Raw genomic sequence first — 25,782 nt, 5'->3', positions numbered from 1 at the left:
TGTCGAAAGCTGATTTCAGGCCTTTAGGGTTGAATTTTGGTACAGAGAATGAGGATGAGGCTATAATTGTTTCATACATAACATCTAAACGGAATATAATTTACATAACATCTAAACGGATTATAATTTAGGCCATTTTGATAGGAAAAAATGGGGCGATGAGGCTGTCGATTAGGTCACCCATTTTTAAATCAAGCACACGTTGTCAGACGGGGACGTTACGGTCTAATCTAGCTGAAAAGAATAGGGTGTCATTTGGCTATCCTGCCCTGTCCGCCATTTTTTTTTCGTACATAATTTTTATAACACGTGGTAAAATCAGTTGATTTTCAGTAAATGTTGCTTTATACCGTGTTAAATTATGAAAAACGGAACAAATAAAAATGTGCAAAAATGGTGCAGGAAAATTAAATATTACCGGCACAGATCACCATTGTTAAAATAATAAGTATAATGCCTCAGCCTATTCTCATATTAGTACATGTTAACCAATGGATACGAGAAAAAGATAGTATGCATTGCCCATTGTGTTAAAATATATTGTAGTCTCACATGGTATTGTAGTAATCGATGAACAAGGGATACTAGCATACATTTACACTGTACCATGTTTGTAGCGGTTCCACACACGTTAGGGAGCGTTTTCGATGAATATTGGGAGCCACCGAAAATCAAAACATCATGTGACTGCACTGCTGGTGCTGTTTATGATGCGATGATAGGAGCTATAATTTCATGATTTAGTCATGACATTTCATGATTTTATGAAAAGGTAAGAGTCAATGTAAACCCCGGCCAAGATGTGTCGGGTTTTTTTCTTTTGGCGTACTCCATATAATACCCTACAATTGTATGGAAACAGAATGTTTCGTCGATCATAATTCGTGGTCATCATGCCAGTCAGTGCAGGCAGTAGTACGTACGTGGGTCAAAATTCGGAACCATTTTCATCGTTATGTTTCGGAATTTTGTCCTACAAAACGCTACAGTATAACATTTTGACCCATAAATATAAGCAGAAAATGGGATTAAGATTGCAAAAAAATGAAATTATAAATATGTTAAATCATAATCACCAAAATACGTTCATCATGTTCATACAATTACCAGTGGCTAGTCCGAATAATCAGACCCAGAACAAAATATTAATTTCTGACATGATCGTGTACTGGGTCTGAACTGTTTCCTTATGAAATCTTGATGGCAAATTGGACAATAGAAGCACATGGTCCTACTTCACAGCTTTTTAATCCCTATTCATCTTACGTGAATCACGCTATTGTGGACCATCCTTCTGATACTTGAGTGTTTGGACAAGCAGAACGGTCTTTTGTCTACCTCTCTGTTTGTAAACAAACCAGGAGGTCGAAATCGTCCTCCTCGCCGAATACGAAAGTCAGCGTAATAGTACGGCACTGACCAGTGGCATACATGTAGACTACTAGTCTGGCATAGTCCTAAACACATCTGCATTACCATGTATGGCCATGCAGCGTAGTTTCATGTTATTGCATAGTATAGTATAGTAGTACAGGGATCTATACGATGATTCTTTTTTTTTTGGGTGGATCACCGTATAGGCATTTTACACGTAAATTACTTATACATGTAACCTGTGCATGTGTGCACCATGCAATTGAAAAGCAGACCGGTACTGCACAGTGCCACTGGCGCTGGTTACCAGTTGTTCTAGCTCGTCTAAAGTTAATTTTTTATTACTTCCGCATTCCGTGGTCCGGTGCAGCGCTGGTGAATTGTGATCGCGTGACGTGACAAGGTCGCCTTACTACGCACCGGGCCGACGCACCAATGGTTCAATCGGCTTGTTTATTTCTTGTGTGTGTACGCTCGTCTACGCTTGGCGCACAGCTTGGACCACGGAATTGAAGTGTTGGATATGGGCGGGATGGATAAACAACATCTACACCCGGCTTTCCGTTCCTAAACAATGCAAGCCCTGCTAGAACAGATAAACATCTCAAAAATCTCTAATCATCCTTAAATAAAGACCATTTATATTCAAAATGGGTGATTGTATTACAAATCTGTAAAATGTGTTGAAAGCAGCATTTATTTCTGCACATTTTGACACCTCATTTGTAGAAATTTACTAAATATTGATGTCACAGCGTACATTTAAATCAATGTATTATAAACCCAAGATTTGAAAGTTGCAGTAAATTGCATGTGTAAATGGCCATTATTTAGGGGGGGGGGGTTAGTTACTTTTTTTGAGATGTTTATAAGATATACGGCCACGCGTTTTGAACTCGCCACCCAAAAATGGTGGTTTTGTTACGCTTTTCCAAATCGAGACTCGTTCAAATTGTTATATCTCTGCTTAAACAAAAGGTATTGTAGTGTGTTTGGTGTCATTTTGTAGCTAAATGAGTGCCCTAACAGACCTCCAAAGGAGAATTGTTTATCAGCTAAGATAGTGGAGGTACAGTTGTTTGAGTTCAGAATGGCAGAGGTGGTTGTTGAGGCGGTGGCGGTTGAGGCGGTGGCGGTATGTGCAAAGTCTATGGGAAATAAAGATTTTGTGTGTGCGCGTTGAATCAACTGATCATATCCATACATCCATATGGGCTACAGACATGGTTAAGAGCTCTTTTGAAAGATTATTAATTCTGCTAATTGTTTTTAATCATTTTGAACACTTTACGATTGGTTTAGTCTATAAAATACAAACTTTTACATACAAAACTACCCGTTTTCATATTAAACACTGTAGTAAGTGATGCGGATGTCTTCAAAATCTAAAAGTTGCTCTAAATTTTTAATTACTTACCCTATCATAGTCAAAATATACATTTTCTGAGAGGAAATATGATGAGGAATCTGAATATGGACTTACTTTTTCTGTATGGGTTAGGGATAAAATGTTTCAGTTCAAAATATGTTGAATTGTAAAAAAAATTTAACATATTTTGGGACACCCTGTATTCCAAGATTACCAAACAGCTGTGATTTTTTTTCTCCCAAGGTCAGTAGGCTCCCCCTAACCTCTAACCAAATCAATGTTGTTTACTTTCAGTTTATAACTGCAAGTTAGTAATAAGCAATGCATTAAGTGACCCATTTTTTATTTGGAATTTTTTTATTCCACCCTGTATAACTTCAAGGTCACCCTGTACAATGAGTTGAAATGTGTATATTTAAATTGCTTTTGCCTTCAGCTTCAGCAAAAATGTATACTTTTGCTAGTTTAGGGTTGATGGTTGAATCAAGTTTCACTTGATTGGTGTAAAAATTCATAATATTTGTGATGTAACGCTAAGGGTGGCGAGGTCAAAACACACGGCCATACGCATGCATACTCGCGAGCTATTTATGCAACGTGCGAGCATTGTAGGCTATGTTTGCGTGCGTCCAATCACCATGGACTGAGCAAGTAAACATTTTCTCACGTAGAGCAATAATACTCGTGAAGTATGTGAATTAATTGGTGATGTAGATCAAGAAAGCTTACATAATAATTTAATACCCCTGGTACCGTACTAACTATTTAACTATACGGATCTACTCAAGTTTTTTTTGGCATGCATCGATTCCATTAATATTTCATGATTGATTGAAAAATTTCACATATTTTCCATGTCATTTGGATGATTTACTGAGTATACTGAGTTTGCATTTCGTCCAAAGTCACCATCTTGTCTTCACTTCCGCATACAATGTGTAAAGCATGTTTTTCTTCACTTGTTATTTTGCGCTAATGACAAACTTATTTGCATATTCTGCCTATAAATTTGTCAATAATATACTCTGCAGTTTAGTGCAAGGACCTATCAACTTCATTATGTCTTCAGAATCTCTTGCATCCTATACTTTGTACATAACCTGGCTGTCTGATAAATCTGTGTATCGGCTGTCCGATAAATTTGTGTATCGGTCTGTAACCTCTTCATAGAGTTCATATTTCATCTAGTTTATACAAAAGTCACCATGTATGTCTCTTTTGGTGTGATTTTTTTGCCGTAGTATGAACAAAAATTACTTTTTAAACAAAAACACATTTTTGAACAAAAAACACATTTTTGACCAAAAATCACATTTTTGACCAAAAATCACATTTTTGACCAAATATCACATTTTTGACCAAAAATCACATTTTTACCAAAAATCACATTATTTACCAAAAAATCACACATTTTTACCAAAATCACACTTTGAGCAGAAATCAAATTTTAAGCAATGTCATGTTTTTTACCAAAAGAGTGTTTTCTACTAAAACTCATGTTTTTTTACTAAAAATGTTTTGGACCAAAAAAGATTCTGAAGACATAATAATAAAATTGGACGGGTACTTTCGCATGATACCTGAATTTATTGATCTCGCTATCGGCGATTATGCAAAATATAATAATACCGTAAGAAGAGTAAAACTACATGCAAGCATATTTTTGCTGAACCATGAAATGGTATCAACCTATATTACTATAGTGTATGTTACTTCCTTGCTTACTTACTTACTTAATACTTCCTTACCAACCATTTGGTCTGAAATGGACATATTTTTAAATGCCACGAAGGTATGAACCCCCCAAGTGGTGTCAAATGAAAGAGGAAGGAGTAAAGAATATAATAAATATTTCCTAACATCAGAGGTCATCCAAGGGGTCACAGGGGTCATTTTAACCGAAAATGCTCCAATTGAGCTGAAATTTATATGCAATGATCCTCATGACATTCTAAATATAATGTTTAAAACATTTTAATATTCATTTAAGGCCATTAACCCTAACCCTCCTGAATGCTACAAAATACTACTTGTATATGCGCTGTTCGTGCATGCATCCCACGTGGTGTGATGACGCAATCGCCCTAAGTGACATATAGGCACGGTTTCGCTGGCCAGCGAAGCCCAAGACCCGTGGCAAAGTGTCGCCGACCGAGTGATTGGCATGTGAGGGGTCTCGGGTTCGAATCCCACCCAGAGCAAACAACTTCTTTCCTTCTTTTCTCTCTTTATTCTTTCCTTCTTTCCCTTCCCGTCGCCAAAAAGCCCTTAGGCGGTTAGGGTTAGGTTACCACTATCGAAACTCAGTATAGGCTTCCTTAACCCTAACCCTCCTGAATGCTACAAAATACTACTTGATATATGCGCTGTTCGTGCATGCATCCCACGTGGTGTGATGACGCAATCGCCTAAGTGACATATAGGCACGGTTTCGCTGGCCAGCGAAGCCCAAGACCCGTGGCAAAGTGTCGCCGACCAAGTGCTTGGCATGCGAGGGGTCTCGGGTTCGAATCCCACCCAGAGCTTTCCTCCTTTTCTCTCTTTACTCTCTTTATTCATTCCTTCTTTCCCTTCCCGTCGCCAAAAAGCCCTTAGGCGGTTAGGGTTAGGGGGTCATAAAGGGGTCAAAAGTCAAGTTTTCAAAAATGCTCCAATTGAGCTGATATTTAAATGCAATGATCTTTATGACATTCTAAACATGTTTAAAATAGTTTCAAATTCATTTAAGGTCATTAAGGGGTCAATAAAGGGGTCAAAGGACAAGTTTTCAAAATGGTCCAATTGAACTGAAATTTAAATGCAATGATCCTTATGACATGACATTCTAAACATGTTTAAAATATTTTAAAATTCATTTTTAAAAGGTCATTAAGGGGTCATAAAGGGTTCAAAGGTCAAGGTTTCAAAAATGCTCCAATTGAGCTGATATTTAAATGCAATGATCCTTATGACACTCTAAACATGTTAAAAATATTTTAAAATTCATTTGAGGTCATTAAGGGGTCATTAAGGGGTATACATGTACCACAATATACTGCCAAAGCCCCATGGTTCAGCTATGGGGCGGTAACCGCTCTAGTTAAAGTTAAGTGGTATCAGTATTACACATACCACTGTTTATGAAAGCTCAATGTCCTTACAAATGTGGTAGTATTTAGCTATAGTACATATACAGCTTAAAAATGTAAAAACTATAGCCAGGGCAGATTTAGAGGGGCGCCCTCTATTTTTTTTTTGCAGATTGGCGCCTGACTCTGTGTATTTTTGCAGAGCGGCGCCTGACTTTGTGGGGCGCCGAGTCAGCGGTGGCGGCGGCTCGGCGCCTCTATTGAAAATTTCTGGATCCGCCCCTTCTAATAGGCCTATGAGAATTGTCCTCTCTAGGCGAGATTGAAACAAATAGGGCGGACTCGCCCAGGTCTCCCCTATATATGATTTTTACCCCTAGCTCATGGTGGAAGCATTGAGGCTGACACTTTGTGTCGAGAACCGCACACCCCAAGAACTGCACAAATGAAGTTTAAGCTGTGAATTTACAATATTATTTTATTTCAATTCAAAGCATATATATTCCATATGATAGTGGGCAGTTATTGAATTGAAGCTGTATAATAATAAAGATGATATCATCACTGCTCTTCTCCATCCGACTCAATAGCTCAGTTGGTAGGGCATCGGTCCGGTGATTCAAAGGTCCCAGGTTCAGTTATGTATGAGGGGCGGTCAAGTTTGTAGAACAAGGTATGCTACTTTGTCGCACAGTAATGAATTGGTCTCATTTGAAAGCTTGTTCCTTCAAACCATTATTGCAGCAGTATTCGATGTTTGCATCACTGTATATGGTTAGGACACCCTGCAGCCTATCTCCTTGAATTCTACCAAAATGGTCATCATAATTTAATTTGCTCCCTACGGAGGTGAAAATTCAAATGAAATTCAATTTAATGTGCACCCATATCGAAAAAACACAACTTTGCGGATACCTATCCGCTACTCACCGGGTAAGCACCGGCTGAAATGACATGCAAATTAGGTAGATACCGGGTAAGCACCCGATAAATTTTAGTGGATGCCTCCATGGTATCTGGTCACTTGTGAATAGCCATCGGGTAAGTACCAGATAAGTATCGGTGCCTATCGGGTGCCTACATGGTATTGTGAATAGCCATCTGGTAAGTACCGGATAAGTACCGGTGCCTATCGGGTGCCTCCACGGTATTGTGAATAGCAATGGGATAAGTACCGGTGCCTTTCGGTGCCTTTTGTGGAAAACTTTTGAGAACCGTTAGTGTATGCGCTTCGGATAACTATCCGATGGCTTTTTGGAGACCACCGGATAAGTACCCGATGTCATTTGGCACATTTCAATTAGCATCAATGGTTTTCAACAAACCGCACTTGGTCGGCATATATTTAGGGCTGTGCAATAATTATGAGCCCCGAACGGCTCGCCAAAAATCACTTGCCCCCCTCTCGGTCCACTAAAAATTCAGTTGCCCCCGTGCATGCCAAATTTTTGTGATCCCAATTTACAAACCTTAAATGGTCTAGATACATGTTGCGAGCACTGCGAGCAGGAAAATTTGCATATTTAAGCGTTTCTGTACTGTTTTCCTAAGCCTTTTTAGAGCGTTTTCTTTAAAAGGTACGTGCCCCGTAAATGTGTGCCAAAAACCGCTTTTCCCCCCCTCCCGGATGGCAAAAAATTGCTTGTCCCCCCCCCCTTTCGGCTCGCCAAAAATTTCTTGGCCCCCACAATTTTACCCTCCCCAGGGGCTGAGGGCTCATAATTATTGCACAGCCCCTCAGGCAACATTCTTGTGGAAGTTCATGTAAATGCGGCAATACATTGAGTGAGTATAACATGGATACAACAAACCGGCCGAACATGTGAGCTTTATTATCATGGTGCAGTTTTTACTGTAATACGTGCACGGTACATTGGAATTTACTTTAACACAAAATCTGTAAAACACAATGAATTCCTGAACACTAAATGATTTTGAGTCCCAAGCATAAATTGTAGGCCTACATAATGACATGATAACACAAAGTAAAATGCAAAACTAAAATCCAATTAGGCCTGGACAATTTTGTTTTAAAGGTTTCAGACTCCTATAAGTGCCAACCCGGGCCCAGAGGTACACCACCGGGGGCACTCAACACAAATGACCATACGGGTATGCTCCCCGGAAAGTCCCCCCTTTTTGGGTTTCGCAGCTCCGAAGACCCCTATTATTTGACCAAAATAAAGCTCTGAAAGACCCTTGATTTTGATAATTTCAGCTCTAAAAGACCCAAAATTGCTTATTCCTCATATTTCTTGTTTTTTCAAGCGATTTTCAACCAAAAAGCCAAGAAATACCCTTGATTTTGACTTTTCGCAGCTCCAAAAGACCCCATTTTACTTGTTCACAGCCCAGTTCGCAGCTCGAAAGACCCCTTTTACCGCAGTGCGTCAGCTCCCAAAGACCCACCACCTCAAAATTCGGGGAGCATATACCCACCAAAAATTTTGATGTGCCCCCCCCAGTACACCACATGCTATACTTTGCGGCATTGTACAATTATACCTCCGATCTCCAACCTTTTAGACATGTATCAGTAATTGCCAATGATATGAATCCAATTTGCAGTGGCTACTGAAGCAAGGTTATCACAGAAAACTAATTTTGGATACTTGCAAGTGCATACTGCAAAATTCAGCAGCCTTTGCACACATTATGTACAAGCAGTTGATAAGCTTATAACATTTACTGCTTGAAATGCAACTCTGCAAATCTTTAATTTACCTGTGCATCTACATGTGCATATATATATAGTCATTGTAGTCATCTGTAGTATAAAATTCTCCATAAAGAATGAATGATTTGTGTGAAGAGACCAAAACACCACCATCAAGAGAACAGCTTGTTGCATGAATCCAACAGCAAATTTGAAATGGCAGTTGGTGATCATGTGACCTTAGTGGATACCTTTTGGATGCCTCCTTTTATTGACTAAGTTAGTGGATACCTTTTGGATGCCTCCTTTTATTGACTAAGTTAGTGGATACCTTTGGATGCCTCCTTTTTCTTGACTAAGTTAGCGGGTGCCCTTTCGGATGCCTCCCTTTTATTGACTAAGTTAGCGGGTGCCTTTTGGATAACTTGTTAAGGCACGGATACCTACCCGTAGCTCCCAACTCTGACTTTGAGGCATCCGAAAACTAATCCGCTAGCGGGTGCCATTGGATGTCTTTAAAAATGACATCCACAAGGTATCGGATACCTTGCGGATCAGCACCGGGTAGGCATCCGCTACCTTATTTTTTTGATATGGGCAGTTGCTGTAAATGGTGATAAAGTCGGTGGTATTCAACAGCAACGAAATAGTCCTTCGAGTTCAAGGATGGCATGAGCGTCCTTGAAGATCATCCAAGGTCCAAAAGATTTCAGAACACCAAATAGTAATATATGGTTGTGAGCCCTTGAATTTCAATTATCAGAAAAACCCATGCATTAATTCCCAATTTAAGCATTAAAATGAGCAGAAATGTGCATACTTTTAGCCAAATTTGGATTGATCATGATTAATTATTAATTCCTGCTAGTATATACCACAGATGGGAGAGATGAAGTATAAAATGATTTTAAGCAGCCTTTTCTTTACAGAAACCCTGGCACGATTTTGCCTGTAAATTAGGTAATTCCCAGACATCATAGGCTTCGAGGTACCGGTACAGTCATAAAAAATAATGATCAGGCTGGCTTATTTCAACCGTCATAGCTGTCGCTAAGAACCGAGTCGCTCCTGCAAAGAATAAATGATGTTTTCTAAAGGCAAATTTAGTACATATCTCTATATGGGGATTTATTTGGTGGTGTGAAATCTGCATTGGCCTGTGTGTATGAGTCTAGCTGGAGCAAACTTTGATTGAGCCCTGTGCTGAATAAAGTTTTGATTTATAAGCATTTGCATTCATTGTGAGACACTTTTGATTATGATTTATGTAGTTTACTAGCTAAAATTGCAGAAAAGGCACCATTTACTGGTAATGTACCAATGGTAAGGTGTCGAGTTCTGACCCATAATGGGAGATTTTGTGCATGTTTAATGTGTGCACGTTTTGTTTACAATCATAATGTATGCATGATATGGATATCAATGCAATGTCGTGACCGACAGTGCGCAGAAAGCATCATGAACTTATCGTGAACTTGTGCGCTGGAGATCATGAAATGAACGCCAAGATCAGGTAAGCTTACCTTGTACATGTACAAGGTGGTTAAGCTTTAATTAAGATTTCACCTAAAAAAATGACCATGTAATCATTATTGATTATCAATTTTACCCTCCCCCATATAAGCCATCAGGGCTCATAATTATTGCACAGCCCCTTATATTACTATAGTACACTGAGTTTGCAGGTATTAAATCGAAGCCCTATACTAATAAAGATAATATCATCACTGCTCTTCTCCATCTGACTCAATAGCTCTGTTGGTAGGGCATCGGTCCGGTGATTCAAAGGTTCCAGGTTCAGTTATGTATGAGGGGCGTTCAAAAAGTTATGTTACTTTGTCACACAGTAATGAATTAATTGGTCCCATTTGAAAGCTTGTTCCTTCAAACCATTATTGCAGAATCGATGTTTGTATTCACTGTGAGACACTTTTGATTATGAGTTATGTAGAAAGCTAAAATTGCAGAAAAGGCACCATTTACTAGTATTAAATGCTAAGGTGAGTTCTGTAAATGCTAAGGTGAGTTCTGACCCATAATGGGAGAGTTTGTGCGTGTTTAAATTTCATAGATGGATTTACACCCATGTGTGCACGTTTTGTTTACAATCATAATGTATGCATCAATGCAATGTCATTACCGACAGTGCGCAGAAAGCATCATGAACTCATTGTGAACTTGTGCGCTGGAGATCATGAAATGAACGCCAAGATTAGGTAAGCTTACCTTGTACATGTACTATAGGTTATAAGCTTAAGATTTCACCTAAGACCCATGTAATTCAACATTAACTGCTTCTGCGTGTCTGTCTAGCTGCCTGGCACTCTTGACTGTAAATTCAGGAAATCCTAAGCTTTTAATTTCATGTTTGTTTGTTTTTATGTTTGTTTGTTTGCATGCATGTATATACATGCGTGACTATAGACCTTGGATTGATGATGAACCTCGATAATTTGTAGTGGCTAGTGGAGCAGAAGGTAGAGAAACACAAAGAGGATCATCCAGAATGTCATTGTGGTTGTTGGGAGTGGATCGACTGCTGCCTGTTCTAATGTGGGATATGGTGTCATGGTAATCACAATGCTATCTTCAGTAGATAGCAGATATCAGGTACACAATGATTCTGCTTGAAAATAAATTTTAACCAACTTTCTTGCTCAAGTTATGCTAAAAATAAGTTAATTTACAGATAGTCTGAAATAGGAAACAATCATCAGACACATGCTGCTGTCTTCAGATTTCACACCACCAAATAGACCAAATAGTATTATGGTTGTGCTTCCTTGAATTTCAAATCAGAAAAAAAAACATGCATTCCCAATTTCAGCATTAAAATTAGCAGAAATTTACATAATTTTAGCCAAATTTGGATTGATCATGATTAAAGGGGCATTTAAGTGATCCACAGCCTCGTCCCCACTTTTCCCAAAAAAAAAGTTGAGATTTTTACACCACTGGATACCTCTGGCTACATAATGTTTATGTACCAAATATTTCTTGCAGATTAATTCGTTTAGCAAAAATATCGCCAAATTTGAATTTTGTTCTGGTGCACCAGAACGAAATTACAACACATTGTCTATGGAGCAGTGTAATACACATAATCATGCATAACTCGCAAAGCGCAAAAATCGGAATCAACTGAAATTTTGGAAATAAGCTTTTTTCGTGGATATCTACTGGAAAATGTCGTAAAAAGAGGATGCTAGGATCACGAAATCCTCCTTTAATTAGTAATATTAATTCCTGCAAGTATACCACAGATGGGAGAGATCAAGTATGTTTTAATGATTTTAAGTGGGTACTACACCCCTGCCCAATTTTGTGCCTATTTTTGCATTTTTATCAAAAATCATAGTGCATTGGGGACAAGTATTTGGGTATGTATATTATAAGGGCAAGGACAACAACTACTGCACTGGAAATTTTATTTCAGCACAGACAACAGTTTAGGAGTTATAATCAAAAATAGGGAAAACCAATATTTGATCAATAAATCACTAAGTACTTGCTTTGAGTGGCTGAATTTTCAGTACAGTAGTTGTAGTCTTGCCCCTATAATAAACATACCTTACTTGTCATCAATTGTGAGCACTATAATATTTGACAAAAAATGCAAAAATAGGCACAGCATTGGCCAGGGGTGTAGTGGGGTAATGGAAGACACATTCGTTCACGCCCGAATTTGAGATTTATCAACACTATAAGATGTATTCTTTCACTTGAAACTGATACAACTTGCTAATATTTACTCGTATTTTTGCTTGATTTGTTTCACTCTTATCAACTCTAAAAAGTCACATGGCTCAAGACAGCATAGTAAATTGACGGAAATATGAGTCAGAAATGCGCGAATGCGAAATATTGGGATTACGCCGCGATTTAAGTAGCATGACGTAGTGCATCTCTGCGCGTATGTTCAACGCAGACTAGGCGCATTCGGTATGTTGTTCACGCCAGCAAATGTGGTGTAAACAAAACAAAAATTTGCAGTCAAAATGCCACTAAGATTTTATAATTATTTTGAATTTTGGCGCACTGAAAGCAGACATTATAGATTTATTGGTGCAAAAAGATGCATATTTAGACCATGCACCAGAAACAGCTTTTACAAGCGTGAAAGTCTTACCGTTTTAAAATATAAGGATGTTTTGTGCATAATTTTGACATTTTTTTATTAAAACATCGATTTCTTAGAGTTCACTTTTGACAATATTGCACGATTTTTGTGACAAGATAATGGTGGTCAATATAATTTTACCCAGCCAGAGGGATCATGCTAGGGCTAATTTCAACCATCATAGCTGTCGCTAAGTACCGAGTCTCTCAGCTGCAAAGAAAAAGTGATGTTTTCTGAAGGCAAATTTAGTACATATCTCTATGGGGATTTGTTTGGTGGTGTGAAATCAAAAGGCTTAATTGCTGACGTCGCCATGCAGTCATATGATATTTGTACTGGTACAGGATAAAAGTCATGAGTTTTCATTGCTCTTGTCCATTTAACCGAAATGCGGCATATATAATAAATTCAAAACTTTTTCATTTTAAGGACTTGATGAGACAAAAAAATACGTTGAATGATTCATTAAAAGTTTTGTGCTACTTTTTAATGTTTGAGTAACTATAATTGTGAGTTTTTGCCAGGAATTAAACTGGGCAAAAACATGCAAAACAGGTTTTTGCCAGTTTTTTGCCTCGCTTTATCTGCAAAAATTGAACTCTGGATGGTAAAAAAAACACCAAAAATTGGTTTCATATAGTGATGTATGCATGTGGGACATGGTATATAAAAATGTACTGTACCGGTATCTCAAAAACATTTTGAGAACATCAAACTTGGTATAATGATAGGATATGGTGGCTTCATGTGCTGTATATTTTTGTGTGATGTTATTTGCATATTTATAAATATTAATGAGCTTGTTTGCATATTTTGCCTAGATTTTCATTAATCCATTGTGCAGTTTAAATGCAATAAAATGATCAACTTATTTATGAATATTAATGAGCTAATTTGCATATTTTGGCTACATTTCCATTAATCCATTCTGCAGCTTAAATACAAAGGCCTCATAACATGTGGATGCTTAATTATCACCATTGTCTAGCCGTATTGTACAATATATTGGAGAAACCATACATTCACTCGGTCGGACATCCAGGAACATTGTCCCCTTCGTGCTCTTTGCACAAGTGTGCGCATTTGCACAGACTGGTTTTACAAGGCTATTTCCCCTTTGAGACGTCAGCCTGACCAACAGAATTAGGAAATACACTAAATTTGGTACAGATGTAGAGCCTACAATTGAATACTGTTTAAGTGAAACATTTCAATATGAGTTCAGATATGTTAAAAAATGTACTTTTTATGTCAGTTTAAACACAATTTTTTTACCCAATATGTGTCATAATTACAGAAAAAATAACTTCCTTGAGGAAACCTTGCAGCACATTTTATCTTCACATTTAAACCTAGCTGCAATTAAGTTTGCCAAAATACTGTGAACAAATACATAACTGTAATTTTATGACAAATGCATATCTGCCAGCATTTAAAATGAGGAAACTCACACACACCTAAATAATTATCTTCAAAACTGCTGCCAAAGAAAGAATAGTAGGCCTATAAGGTCAATCAAGGATATGTACTTATTCCATAAAAGGATTGCTTTATAACATCATAAATACTAGAAATCGACAGGACACAACAAAAATACCTGCATTTAACATTTTCCAAATAAGTTTGTGCTGAACGATAAGTAATTTTACAGATTTTCAAAATAAGTTGTTTTGTCAAAACTTTGAACCATTTTTATGCAATATCCTGTATCTTCTGTTAGAAACATACAATTTTTAAAAGCTAAAATTGAAAGCTAAATACACATAGTACTTTAAATAGAAAACAATCAAAATCAGTATTAGGCTTGGATTATAAGAAGAAATGAGAAGGATCTTACTTGTTATGAAGATTTTACTAAGCTTTCAAAATGTTTTGTATTTCAGAAACAACAAGCTATTTTTGATCTGGCATTTACCTGTATGGTCATAGGGTGATCTAGTCAGCAATTTTCTGCAAAATCCCACTGACTCTGCTTTCTCTGCACTGGCTGCCACCAGCTGACCTTCAATTTTCAGAAAGTGTAAGTTTCAAAGTGCTAAGAAGCTCTCAGGTCAAGAAAGAAGGACCCTTTCAAAGATGTATGTTTTCAGGATTAATCAGGAATTCCTATATATTGTCAGCCAATTTTGAGGCTTTTAAGGCCAAATTCATGTCTTCTTTCCTGATTTTTGGGTGGATTTTCAGGGTTTCTTCTTCGGGCCTACTTACTTCAATGGGGAAGCATTTATTGGTGCATTTTTATTGCAATTTTCAAACTGCCTTTGATCAAATGCTTCAAGTTTACTTTAATGTCTATCACAGGGGCTATTTTAACGTGCCTCACCGTCACGTATGTGACGAGATAAAATATTCGTGCAGTGACAATTAACCATCCGTGTAGATATGCTTTAATAGTAGACAATGGTAGAGCCTTTCTTACGGTCACATTCAGGTAAAAATGTCATTTTTTTTATTTTTGAAACGCTCTCTACTTCATCAACACTTTTATCTCATTGCACGAACGTGACGGTGAGACACGTTAAAATAGCCCCTGGTCTATCATATCAATTTGGTGGTGTTTTCTTGCCTGTTTAGCTTCATAAACCTGGTGATTTGTGACTATTGGGTACTGAAGTTGGGTTATATGGTGGCCAATTGAAACTGATGTAGCGACATTGCAACAAGCATAGACGCATTATGCCGTGCAAGGCTTCACAATTTCCTGTTCGAAAATTGGAGAAAATCATATCCACCGATGGTTTGAACATTTAAAAAAAGTGACTGCTGACGTGTGATTTGCTATAATTTTCAAGTTGTCACTGCATGAAAATTAGTTGATAAACTTAAAATTGCACCATTTTTGGTAAGCTTATATATTGTTGGCATATAGTAGTGCCCTACGCACAGGCACAACGCCTAGACGTTGATCCACAAGCCTCGGCACACTTTACAGGTTGTCGCTGACCACTACGGCTCCACATCATTCCATAAACCATTAAACAACAAATCAGGGACTTTACTGCTTCAAGAGTATTCCACAAATCACCTTCGCAACCATCAGCTCCCCGAGTTTCGTACAGGTTACAACGATTAGCAGTAAGTTCCTGTCCAGGGAATTTCAAGCTAACTCATTTTTCCATGTGAGCATACTAGGCACTGCCAGGGTTCGAACCCGCAGTCGTACCATATAGTCAAACGCCTTATCGATTGAGCTAACTTGACTGCTGAGTAATCCATGCCCCTCTGATACTGTCTATAACCCTGACCCTGCCCATAAACCTAACCATATCCCTAGCCCTAACTGAATCATAGGCCTAATTTTCATCAGTGCTAACCATAATTTTCACCAATAACCCTACATAAGACTTGCAACCCTAATATTCATCATCATTTCTACAGGCCAGAGCTTGTAACCCAAATTGTCATTGTTACCTCTCTAGGCTAGGCTTCATTCTGTTATTTTGTGTGATAACCCAAGGCCATTTTTGTTTTATTTTGGTTGTTTACTCAGTCATGTTTGCAACCCTAAAGTTGTCTAGATGTGAATTTTCTTCTTGTGCTTATGCAATTTGTTTGTATTTCTGTTGTCTGTGTAGATTATTAACATGGCTGGGGAAAATTCCACCAATCTTGATTAACATGTTAGGCAAAAGCTGAGTGCTGGTGTGTGAGAATGTACCACTTAAATATTGGAGAGGAGCATTAACATGTGGGTGAGTGCACAATTTTCAATCATACAATTTGTAATTGCTATCAGGAAAAAATTATACCATATATTAATTAGCTTGTTTGTATCTAGCCAAAACAACTTAATATAGAAACATTATGTTTTGAAAAATGGAAAAGTGGCATGTTACTTATACATTAGGAAAGGCTTAAAAACAAAACAATTAGATCCTGTTTCATGTCACATTCTGCTGTTAAATTAAATAAACTCCTCAAAAAAGTTTGGAAACTTTCCAAAACGGCTAAGTATCAGAAATATTTGAAATCTATTTCCGTATTGTTTCATATCAATACAATTGTTCTTTTCTGTATACAATGACACCAAACTTGTAATCGTAATTTATTCCATGGTTGAGTAACTGTCTTTGAAAGACAAGGAGGTCTCAAACGAAATGTGCCAAATCATTGTCATCTCGATATTTGATTGCATTTAGATTTCCATTGACTACAACCAGTCTGGTCTCTCCTGTTATCGATATTATCATATTACCCTTGACATTGACATCCCCGGTCTGACGAAACTTAGCTTTGAGCTTGGAGATCATACTGCGAGAAACCACTAAAGTTGCCGCAACTTGTTTCGCTGGAGTTATGCTAGCCTCAAGCTGACCAATAGCTCGAGCCTAATATCCAGATCTGACAACCGGACCATGGTTGATTAGAACTCTCTTGCAAATGACCACTACGAAGAAGTGATCAGCAAGAGAAATTGACTTATGTTCTTCACCTGAAGAACTGTTAATCACATCCAAGCATTTTCATTCACAATGTTTTCACTGATATATGAAACAACATGGAAATAGATTTCAAAAATTTCTAATATACAGCCGCTTTTGAAAATTTCCAAACTTTTTTGAGGAGTTTTCGTATATATATGCCAATGATGGAGCTATTTTGTTCACAAAATGTAATTTCCACTCGGTAATGTACACGTTTAAACGCCCAAACATGCCGACCGTTTAAACGGATACAAAATTAAACGGTAACTCCCAGCACTAAATTGAAAAGTAGTGGAAAATCAAGGAAATCACATTTTGCACTTTGATCAAAGCTCGCTATAGAATGCTACAACTCTCATTCTTTTTGCTGTTAATTACGTTTACATCCGGTAAATCCACAACTCCTCCCACAGTTTGCTAAACAAAGACAACAACCATAGGAGCATGGTGTTTTGCAGCTACAATGCCAAAGAATATGCATGATACACTCAGGCTAATTGTGCTCACACAGTTAATTTTGTAAATGTCTTGCTCGATCATTTCTTTCAATGCTTGCAGGACAGATTGGGGAGTCTGAGGGGATATGCCCCACCAGAAGATGGGTTTTTTTTTTCAAAGCGAAGTCTGATTGTTGAAGCCATTTGGTGCACATTTTTTCCCCCATATTGAATAACACACCTCAAAATGTGGGTCTAACTTACACAATGCATGGAGTTTATGAGGGAGGATGGTCCCCTCAAAAGTTGAGGGGGATGTGCCCCTTCAGAAGTTAGCCCCCCAAAATCATTTAATTTTTACACTATTCTTGGTTAAAATAGCACAGACCTCAATATATTTTCTAATTTTCAACAGACCTCAATATATTTTCTAATTTTCAATTTTCTAAGTTTTCAAATAAAGACTATAGTTGTGTTTAAATTAATTAAATTTCTTGACAAAATTATTATCCATTCACATGGTTATATTTTCCAGATGCAGATTGTTGTCTAACCCAGCAGTTTTGTCAAATTTGGATCCAGAAGGTAAACTTCTGTTTGATTGTAGTGCTCATTATTTTGGATTGATCATTATCAGCATTATCATCTTCTTTCATCATATCATCATAAATTTCATCAACAGCAGCTATAATTACATCATCATATCTCTGCTGTCATGATCGTCATCATCAACATTGTCATCAGCATCATCATCATCATACTTTCCATATCTTCTTTGTCGTCATCATTATCATAATACCATCATCATCAGGTGGTGTGCGTTACAGGAATAACTCGTCTGGAATGTTATTTTGTCCAATAAAAGAGAAGACTGGTTTCCTCAGTGCAGAGACTGGCGTCTTGATTTACAAAACCTGATTTCTTGATCCAAAAAGTGGCTATGCTGATCAAGGAACCAGGATTTTTATAGATAAATATAAAAACATGGTCTCAAATCCCTGCAACAACTAGTGTGGTATATCATATGGGCCTATTGGGTATAGCTATTGTGTATACTACTTACCATATACAGTAGAAATGTACCATATGTTCTATACTGTGGGAATGAATTTCGCAGCTGTCGTAAACACTTGTATGCGCCATTCAATTTGTACACTGAGTGATTGGAGCCTAACCAACAGGGCGTATTTAAAACAGTTATGGCGACTCTCCCTATCAAACCCCAGTGATTTTAATTTGTATTCATATTTGATATTAACATACTTGTTTGGTTTGTGATATTCTAAGACATTTTAAAATTTCAAAATAATCCTGTTCAATACATGGCCGACAAGGGAAAATGTGTGATTGTATTAAATTTGTGGCGCACAACACCTGATCATCAACAATTTCATCAGCATCATTGTCATCATCTTCATCAACAACATCATCATCGTCACCATTATCATATATTCATCATCATCATCATTATCAAAATATTAACTTGACTGATGTAATACTTAAAAATGGTGAGCAAAATGTGAACAGTAAATAGGATTTTATTGTACATAAGACATGGAATACAGTGTTTTTCTAATTGGGTGTGAAAATACTGAAGTTGGGGGAGATTGTCCAAAACATGCTGACTATGAGCACAGCAAGTTAGAGGTTGATCTACAAAAGCCTGTGGGAATTGCCTTGAAGGAAGAAATAGCCAACATGTGTCACTTCTGAAATACCTCTCTTTTTCCATTCAAATTGGTATAACTTGAGGGAAAATGCCGCATAATTCGAATGAGGTGTCAAAATATGCTGAACAAGCAGTGGCGTAGCTGCCGGGGGGCAGGGTGGTGGCAAGTACCCCCCTGGCAATGCATATTTGGGCCCCGCCCCATTTGCGCCCCCCCCCAGCGCAGGGCAAAATTATAAAGGAGTGAGAGAGATGGAAAAAAGGGGAAAACAAAGAGAAAGAGAGTTCCACAGGCCAACGATATAATTTGAAAATTTTGTTAAAAAATGGAACTAAATGAGTTGCTTTTAGGGCGTTACCCCTTGTATTCCTTTTTTTTTTTTTTTTTGCTCTTCACTTTTTCAAACCACCTGGAAAAAATTGGGTCAACCTTTTCGGGCTGTTGAGGAAGGGGCGGCAAAATATTTGTTTGGTGGATTTGGGCCCCGCCCCATACAGGCTTGCCCCCCTGGAAAAAATCCCAGCTACGCCACTGTGAACAAAATTATCCATCAATTAACCAATTACATTATTTGGTAATTTAAGTTTAGTGTCTTTAATGATGCCTTTGTTTTAAGTGCACAGACGCGTTTTGTTCACACTATTGATCAGTATAAGAGTGAAAATAAGAGCTCTTTTACCAGGACTTAATTTGGGAGAAAAGTAAGTCGGGTTCAATTTACTCAGGATCAGGACTCACTTTACTCTAAAACAGAATTCGTTTTATAGCAACAGTCAGTATTTAAGCCAAAGGTCATATACATTGTATCCAGTGGCATAGCTCAATAGCCTACAGTCAACAATAATACTCAAATTCTGACCTCAAAATTGCAGAGAACCCCATATTTGGTTCACCATTTCCTATTTTATGCATGGATTCAGACAAAAGTGTAGCCTAGTATCATGACTTTCATTCTCAAAGGGCTTCAGTAACAGGTCTGCAAAATGAGGCCCCTAGCCTGTTGCTAATCAATATTTATGAGATTGTACAATCATTTATGAGATTGTACAATTATGAGCAGTATAGCACCCATGAGTGTAATTTCCCTTGCGGATTTAATAAAGTTTTACTTTACTTGACTTGACTTGATCAGTGTCCCGTTTCCAAAATTGGGTAACTTGTGTTAGGCAGGTCGTCGGTCGCATTGCATACAGTTCTATTCAATGCAACACGCTTTTTTAGAAAATCACAATTGAAAATTCTGTTGTTGGATTTGGCTTCATACTTAATTATATATTTCTTGATAGAATTTCCATGACAGGGTATTCTTTATAAAGAAGAGATTTGAAAGTTGCATTTTGGTGAAATTAACATGTCCATCTTTCAAGTAACATTATTTAATATGATGTTAAACTTACAGCTATGTATGTGAAACAACTTTTGTTTACTCTGTGGCTATATTATGCTGCAGTCTCACTATGCTTTTCTTTTTATGTATTACCATGGGATTTGTGTATTGGTTAAGAACAACTAAGCTGTGAATAGATCTGTATCCGTCATTATTTTTCATTAGCTTTGTCTTCTCTCCACTTATCTCCATGCCATATCTGGTTGATGATATGTCCAGCCGCTTTACAAGGTCTGCCAGCTCTTCTTTGTTTCCTGCTAGTCCGTCAATGTATCGTCAGCAAACATTAGGTTTGTGATTGTTTGGCCTCCTATGCTGACTGTTCCACAATGGTCTTCTAGTGCTTCAGTCATGATTCTTTTCAAGAAGATATTGAACAAGGTAGGAGATAGCAGGCAACCTTGACGTACGCCAACTGACGTGTGAAACCATTCTCCGATTTTGCCTTGTGCAAGTACTGCGATGCTGGCTTTACTGTACAGTTGCTGGATTGAATTGATTAGCTTCTGACCCATGTTGTAGCTCTTCATTGTGGCCCACAATGCGTTGTGCCATACACGGTCAAAGGCCTTCATGAAGTCAATGAACACATGGAAGATGACCTGCTGGTGTTGGTTGTATTTTTCACCCAGGACACGCAGATTAAATATTTGCTCCGTTGTGCTTCTTCCACTCCTGAAACCGGCTTGCTCCTCCGAGATAATTTCTTCTGCCTGTGGTTTCAGCCTATTCAGTAATACTTTAAAATGACCTTACTGACGTGACTGATTAAACTGATGGATCTGTAATTCTGGCATTGTTGCAGATTGCCTTTCTTGGGGAACGAGATGATGAGCGACTGAGTCCATGGTTTTGGCCAATCACCAGATTGCCATATCTTATTGCAAATGACTGGGAGGATGTCAATTGTCATTTCGCCTCCATGCCTGATGAGCTCAGCTGTAACATTGTCTATACCCCGGAGCCTTTCCAATCTTAAGTGATTTAATGGCTTTCTCCACCTCTTCCCTCAAGACGGGAAAGTCATCATTGTTTGATGATTCCTGGCTTGTGGTTACACCAGGATCTCCATTTGTCTGGTGGTTGTAAAGGTCTGAGCAATACTCTGTCCACCTCTTTAGTATGCCTTCTTCTTCTGTGAGACAGTTCCCCTCTTTGTCTTGGATGGTGGTGACTCGTGGCTGTCTAGGTTTTGTGAGGTCTTTGACAATCTGAAATGTTCTTCCGCTGTAGTTTTTCTCCAGGCTTTCCTCCAGCTCAGTACAGTGTTTCTGGATCCAATGAGTCCTTAGCTTTGTTCATACTTCTCCTGATCTCCTTGTACCCTTTGGTACCTGCTGGTGTATTCTTATCATTCTTTAGCTTCCTCCTTTTGTCACACATGTCCAATATGTCCTCGGTAACCCATGGTTGTGTTTTCCTGCGATGTTGAATTTTGATGTCAGCATTTCGGCACCGTCATTGTCATTGAGCATCAACAAGGGAGCAAACTTCCCACCAACTGTTGCTTTGAAGGAAGCAAAGATGTTGGGGTCCTTCAGTCTGTCCAAGTTGAACTTGATCCTGGTGCTCTTGGTCTTTTTGGAATTCTTTAGCCGGACTCGGAAGTTTAATATCACCATGTCATGGTTGCTTCCAATGTCTGCACCTGGGTAGGTCCTTGTTGTCTCTTTGTTGATTCCTGACTGAAACCGCTTCTGCATCAGTATAATCGATTTGATTATGGTATCGTCCATTTGGTGAGTGCCAGGTCCAGCGGCGAGGTGGCTTGTGTTTTCCAGAGTGTTGGCAAGTATCATGTTGTTAGTCTTGTAAATTCCAACAGCCTTAGCCCTCTTTCATTGGTTTACAGTATTGCAAGAGGGGCCGCAGACTTCCTCACACAGTCTTGCAGTGCATCCTCACCGACTTTTGTATTCCAGCCACCCTGGATGATCAAAATGTCCTTCTTTTTTCCTTTGTTGATGACTTCCTGCAGTTGGGTGTAAAAGGTTTCCACATGTTCATCATATAGTCTGAAATTGGCACATAAACCTTTGTTGATGACTTCCTGCAGTTGGGTGTAAAAGGTTTCCACATGTTCATCATATAGTCTGAAATTGGCACATAAACCTGGATTATTGTGATGTTAAATGGGGCTGCTTGCAGGTGACTACAAGTTTTCTCTCAACTATTGTGATCTTGGGCAGGCAAAACAATTTTGTTTGGCTACAGCATCCCTTCAGTATCTCCCACGAGGTGCTGGACATACTCTAAGAACAGTGTGTGCGCGGCTGTCCCGGTAATTTCCTCTTCCCATGTGGTGGAATACAAAGGGCATTTCTTTCACAGGCTCGTTGTCTTCAAGATGCAGTATATGGCCGAGAAATTTGAGTTGATGAATCTTGACTCTGGCAATGAGTGGAGTGGTGTTGGTCAGATTGTAGATCGTTTAATTTGGAATCTGATCCACACACTTGATGTTTAAATATGACTCTGTAGCAAGATGTTGCAAAGGCATTGATCTTGTTTTCCATTGATTTTTGTTTCAACTGGCAGGGATGGGCTTCTCCAAAGTCGTTCCATTTTCCAGAAAGCTGCCCAGGCTAGTGCTTTTCTTCTGTTTAGGTCTCCAACACTAGAGCCCATTTTGGAACCCAAGTACTTGAGGTCGATAACTTGGTTGATGGTACTACATGTACCATAGACTTCAAGTGCTGGCTGGTTTGCAGTCAACTATTCTGCCTTTGGTGCGCTGATGACATAACGCAAAGAATGCTTTGACATCATCAAATGGTTGCCTTGTGCTGTAATGTGCATGGTTTATATCCAGGGTTTACATGTGCAGTTGCTGTAAATGGTGATAAAGTCGGTGGTATTCAACAGCAACGAAATAGCCCTTCGAGCATGTTTTCCCTGTTCGTTCTTCTTCGTCATTTCCGTTTTCTCCAACTCTCTCTCCCCATCCCTCTTCCTAGCTTCTCTTTCATTCCCATTATTTGTTTGCATTTTTTTCTTCATTTCTTCCTCTTCTTTCTTCTTCCAGCCCCTCTCACTCTCCATCTCCTCTCCTCCTCCCCTCCCCCACTATCTACCTTCTTTCTGCCTTTCTTTCTGGCTGCTTAACTTTCTATGCAGTGGTGTAGCCAGGACTTTGCCAGGGGCAAGGGAAGGCAACTTTCAAGGGGCAAAATTTTACTAAAATGATCAAAAATAGGCAAAAAAAGTAAAGAAAAAAAAAGGATAAAATATCTTAAATATCAGGGCAGGAAGCATTTTACAGAGGCAAGATTCTAACAGAGGCGGCTACCTCCACCCCTGCCAATCTCTACCTTAAAATGAAATGAAATGGAAATTTGTGTAAACACTTTTATATAGTAGAGCTGCAAACCTAAAGGCATTGTGTACTTTCAGTAGAAGCATGAGAGTTTCCACACATCAAGTTCAAGATCCAATGTCGATTTTAGGACTTGGAGCTATTTTGGATTTGACCCCTAGTAAATGCTAGATGTCACGGAAGGCCATACAGGGGTGGAAAATTGAAATTGCTCCAATCTTGTCATCTGCACAAGGATTAAAATAATGTATAGTTTGTGCTATATATGACATATCGTTATGGAGTATACAAAATCCTCATTTTTGGGTCAAAAATGTGACTTTTTTGGTTTACACGGTAAAAATTTCAACTTGGTTCAATTTTGACAAATGCGGTGGCAAATTGTTTGTAAAGCTGACACGAATCAGAAAATGAATAGTTTTTCATATATGTGCTGTGTTCACTGACTGAGATAGATGGCAAACAAGGTCAAAGGCCATATAGGGGTCATAGCCCACTGTTAAACTTTAACTTCAATTGCTCGTTCAATTGAGAAGGTGAATTCTATACTATTTTTATTCTTATATCAAATACTTGGCTTATATCATGAAGAGCAATTTGACACCTTATTTGCCAAAATCGAAGTGAGTTGAAATTATTACCCATGTACGACCAAAAATGTGTCATTTTACCCCAATATGCGGTTTTTGTGCAACAACTCCATAATAGATGGCACAACACATTGTTTTAATCCTTCTAATCAGAGGAGTAATTTGGTATGTCTTTCAACAAGATCGGAGCATTTTTAATCAGTGACCCATGTATGACATGTGACCTCTAATGGTCACCAGGAGTTAAATCAAAAATGGCTCCACATCTTAAAATCAACATTTTATTTTCATTTTCTATTATAATTGTTAACAACCACACAAGTGTCCTAGAGGGGTATTTGTGGGTTTGCTTCCCTCAATTCAAGCCCCAGGGTCCAGCATTGTTTTTTAAGAACAACCAGTTCAGCGGGTACATACTAATGCACCAATTAGCTAATCTACCGGCTTGTATTGGAATCTCTGTACGTACATGCACTTCAAAATAAAGGGACAGAAATTTATTTTTGAATGTGTACATGTGTGAAATAATCCCAAAGGAAATCTGTTGGTGGATACTCATCAAAATTGTTAATATATTATTTCATGTAAAATGTTGAAATTTCAATTGTTCAATCCTCAGAGTAAAAAGATAAGATAATTGAAATTACACCTCAGAAAAATCACCATTTCTGCACTCTACAAAATGCATGGATGTAGGGGTGTGTGGGTGGTGTCTGTTTGGGGCATTTGTAATCACCACTGAACCTCATGGGGAACCGGGCCCATCCCAGCTTTGGCTGCAAATAACAAAAATACAAATTCCGAAGTGTGTCTCATAATAGAGGTTGTATTCTGTAACCCCTTGGATAGTACCATCTCATAGTGTGTATGAGTATGTCCATGGTATGTCGATTCACTGCATGCATGTGTGTCCTCGTCTGGAGGCGCTTACAGGCAGGGGTAGGCATATAGTATGCGATGTAAGTGTAACTTGCTTTCTGGGGGTGAGGGGTATGTGTGTACATTGTGAATTGATGTTTTAATTTTCATTTTTAACATGCTGCATGTATCTTTGTTGTTTTCAGGGGACAATCCTGTAGATATGGCTGGAGATCCAACTTTCCTCTATCCAAAGGTGTGGCTTTTCAGGTTGGAGCAACATGCTGGAGATGGTCGAATAGCAACCAGGGGAGTCAATTCAAGTGAACTATATAATAGCATTGGAGAGTTTTTGGCAAGACCCACATTTGATGGCATATGAACAAAATATGTGTGTCCATGGAGCATGAAGCAGCATTTTAATGATTTCATTAGGCCTCTGGTTGTCACCAGTTCCAAAGCTCATGGCCTGCATTTCCTCTGCACCAGCTAGCTTTGTGGCTTGTGGCATCA

At 38.4% G+C, this 25,782-nt stretch overlaps 1 long non-coding RNA gene across 2 annotated transcripts; it reads left to right on the top strand.

Annotated features, from left to right (window-relative positions):
- The first annotated feature begins 540 nt into the window (after positions 1–540).
- LOC140148100 (uncharacterized) lies at positions 541–25,782 on the top strand. 2 transcript variants are annotated; one of them, XR_011858441.1, is made up of 6 exons: positions 541–772; positions 10,892–11,077; positions 14,471–14,607; positions 16,163–16,279; positions 17,984–18,033; positions 25,476–25,782. It is a non-coding gene; the product is annotated as an uncharacterized lncRNA (long non-coding RNA). The 2 variants fall into 2 exon arrangements; XR_011858442.1 differs by lacking the exon at positions 541–772 and adding an exon at positions 10,417–10,467.

This window comes from Amphiura filiformis, chromosome 3 (genome assembly GCF_039555335.1).
Source record: "Amphiura filiformis chromosome 3, Afil_fr2py, whole genome shotgun sequence".
NCBI classification, from domain to species: Eukaryota; Metazoa; Echinodermata; class Ophiuroidea; order Amphilepidida; family Amphiuridae; genus Amphiura; species Amphiura filiformis.
The sequence above is the reverse complement of the archived record's forward strand: the minus strand, read 5'-3'. Positions and strand labels throughout refer to the sequence as shown.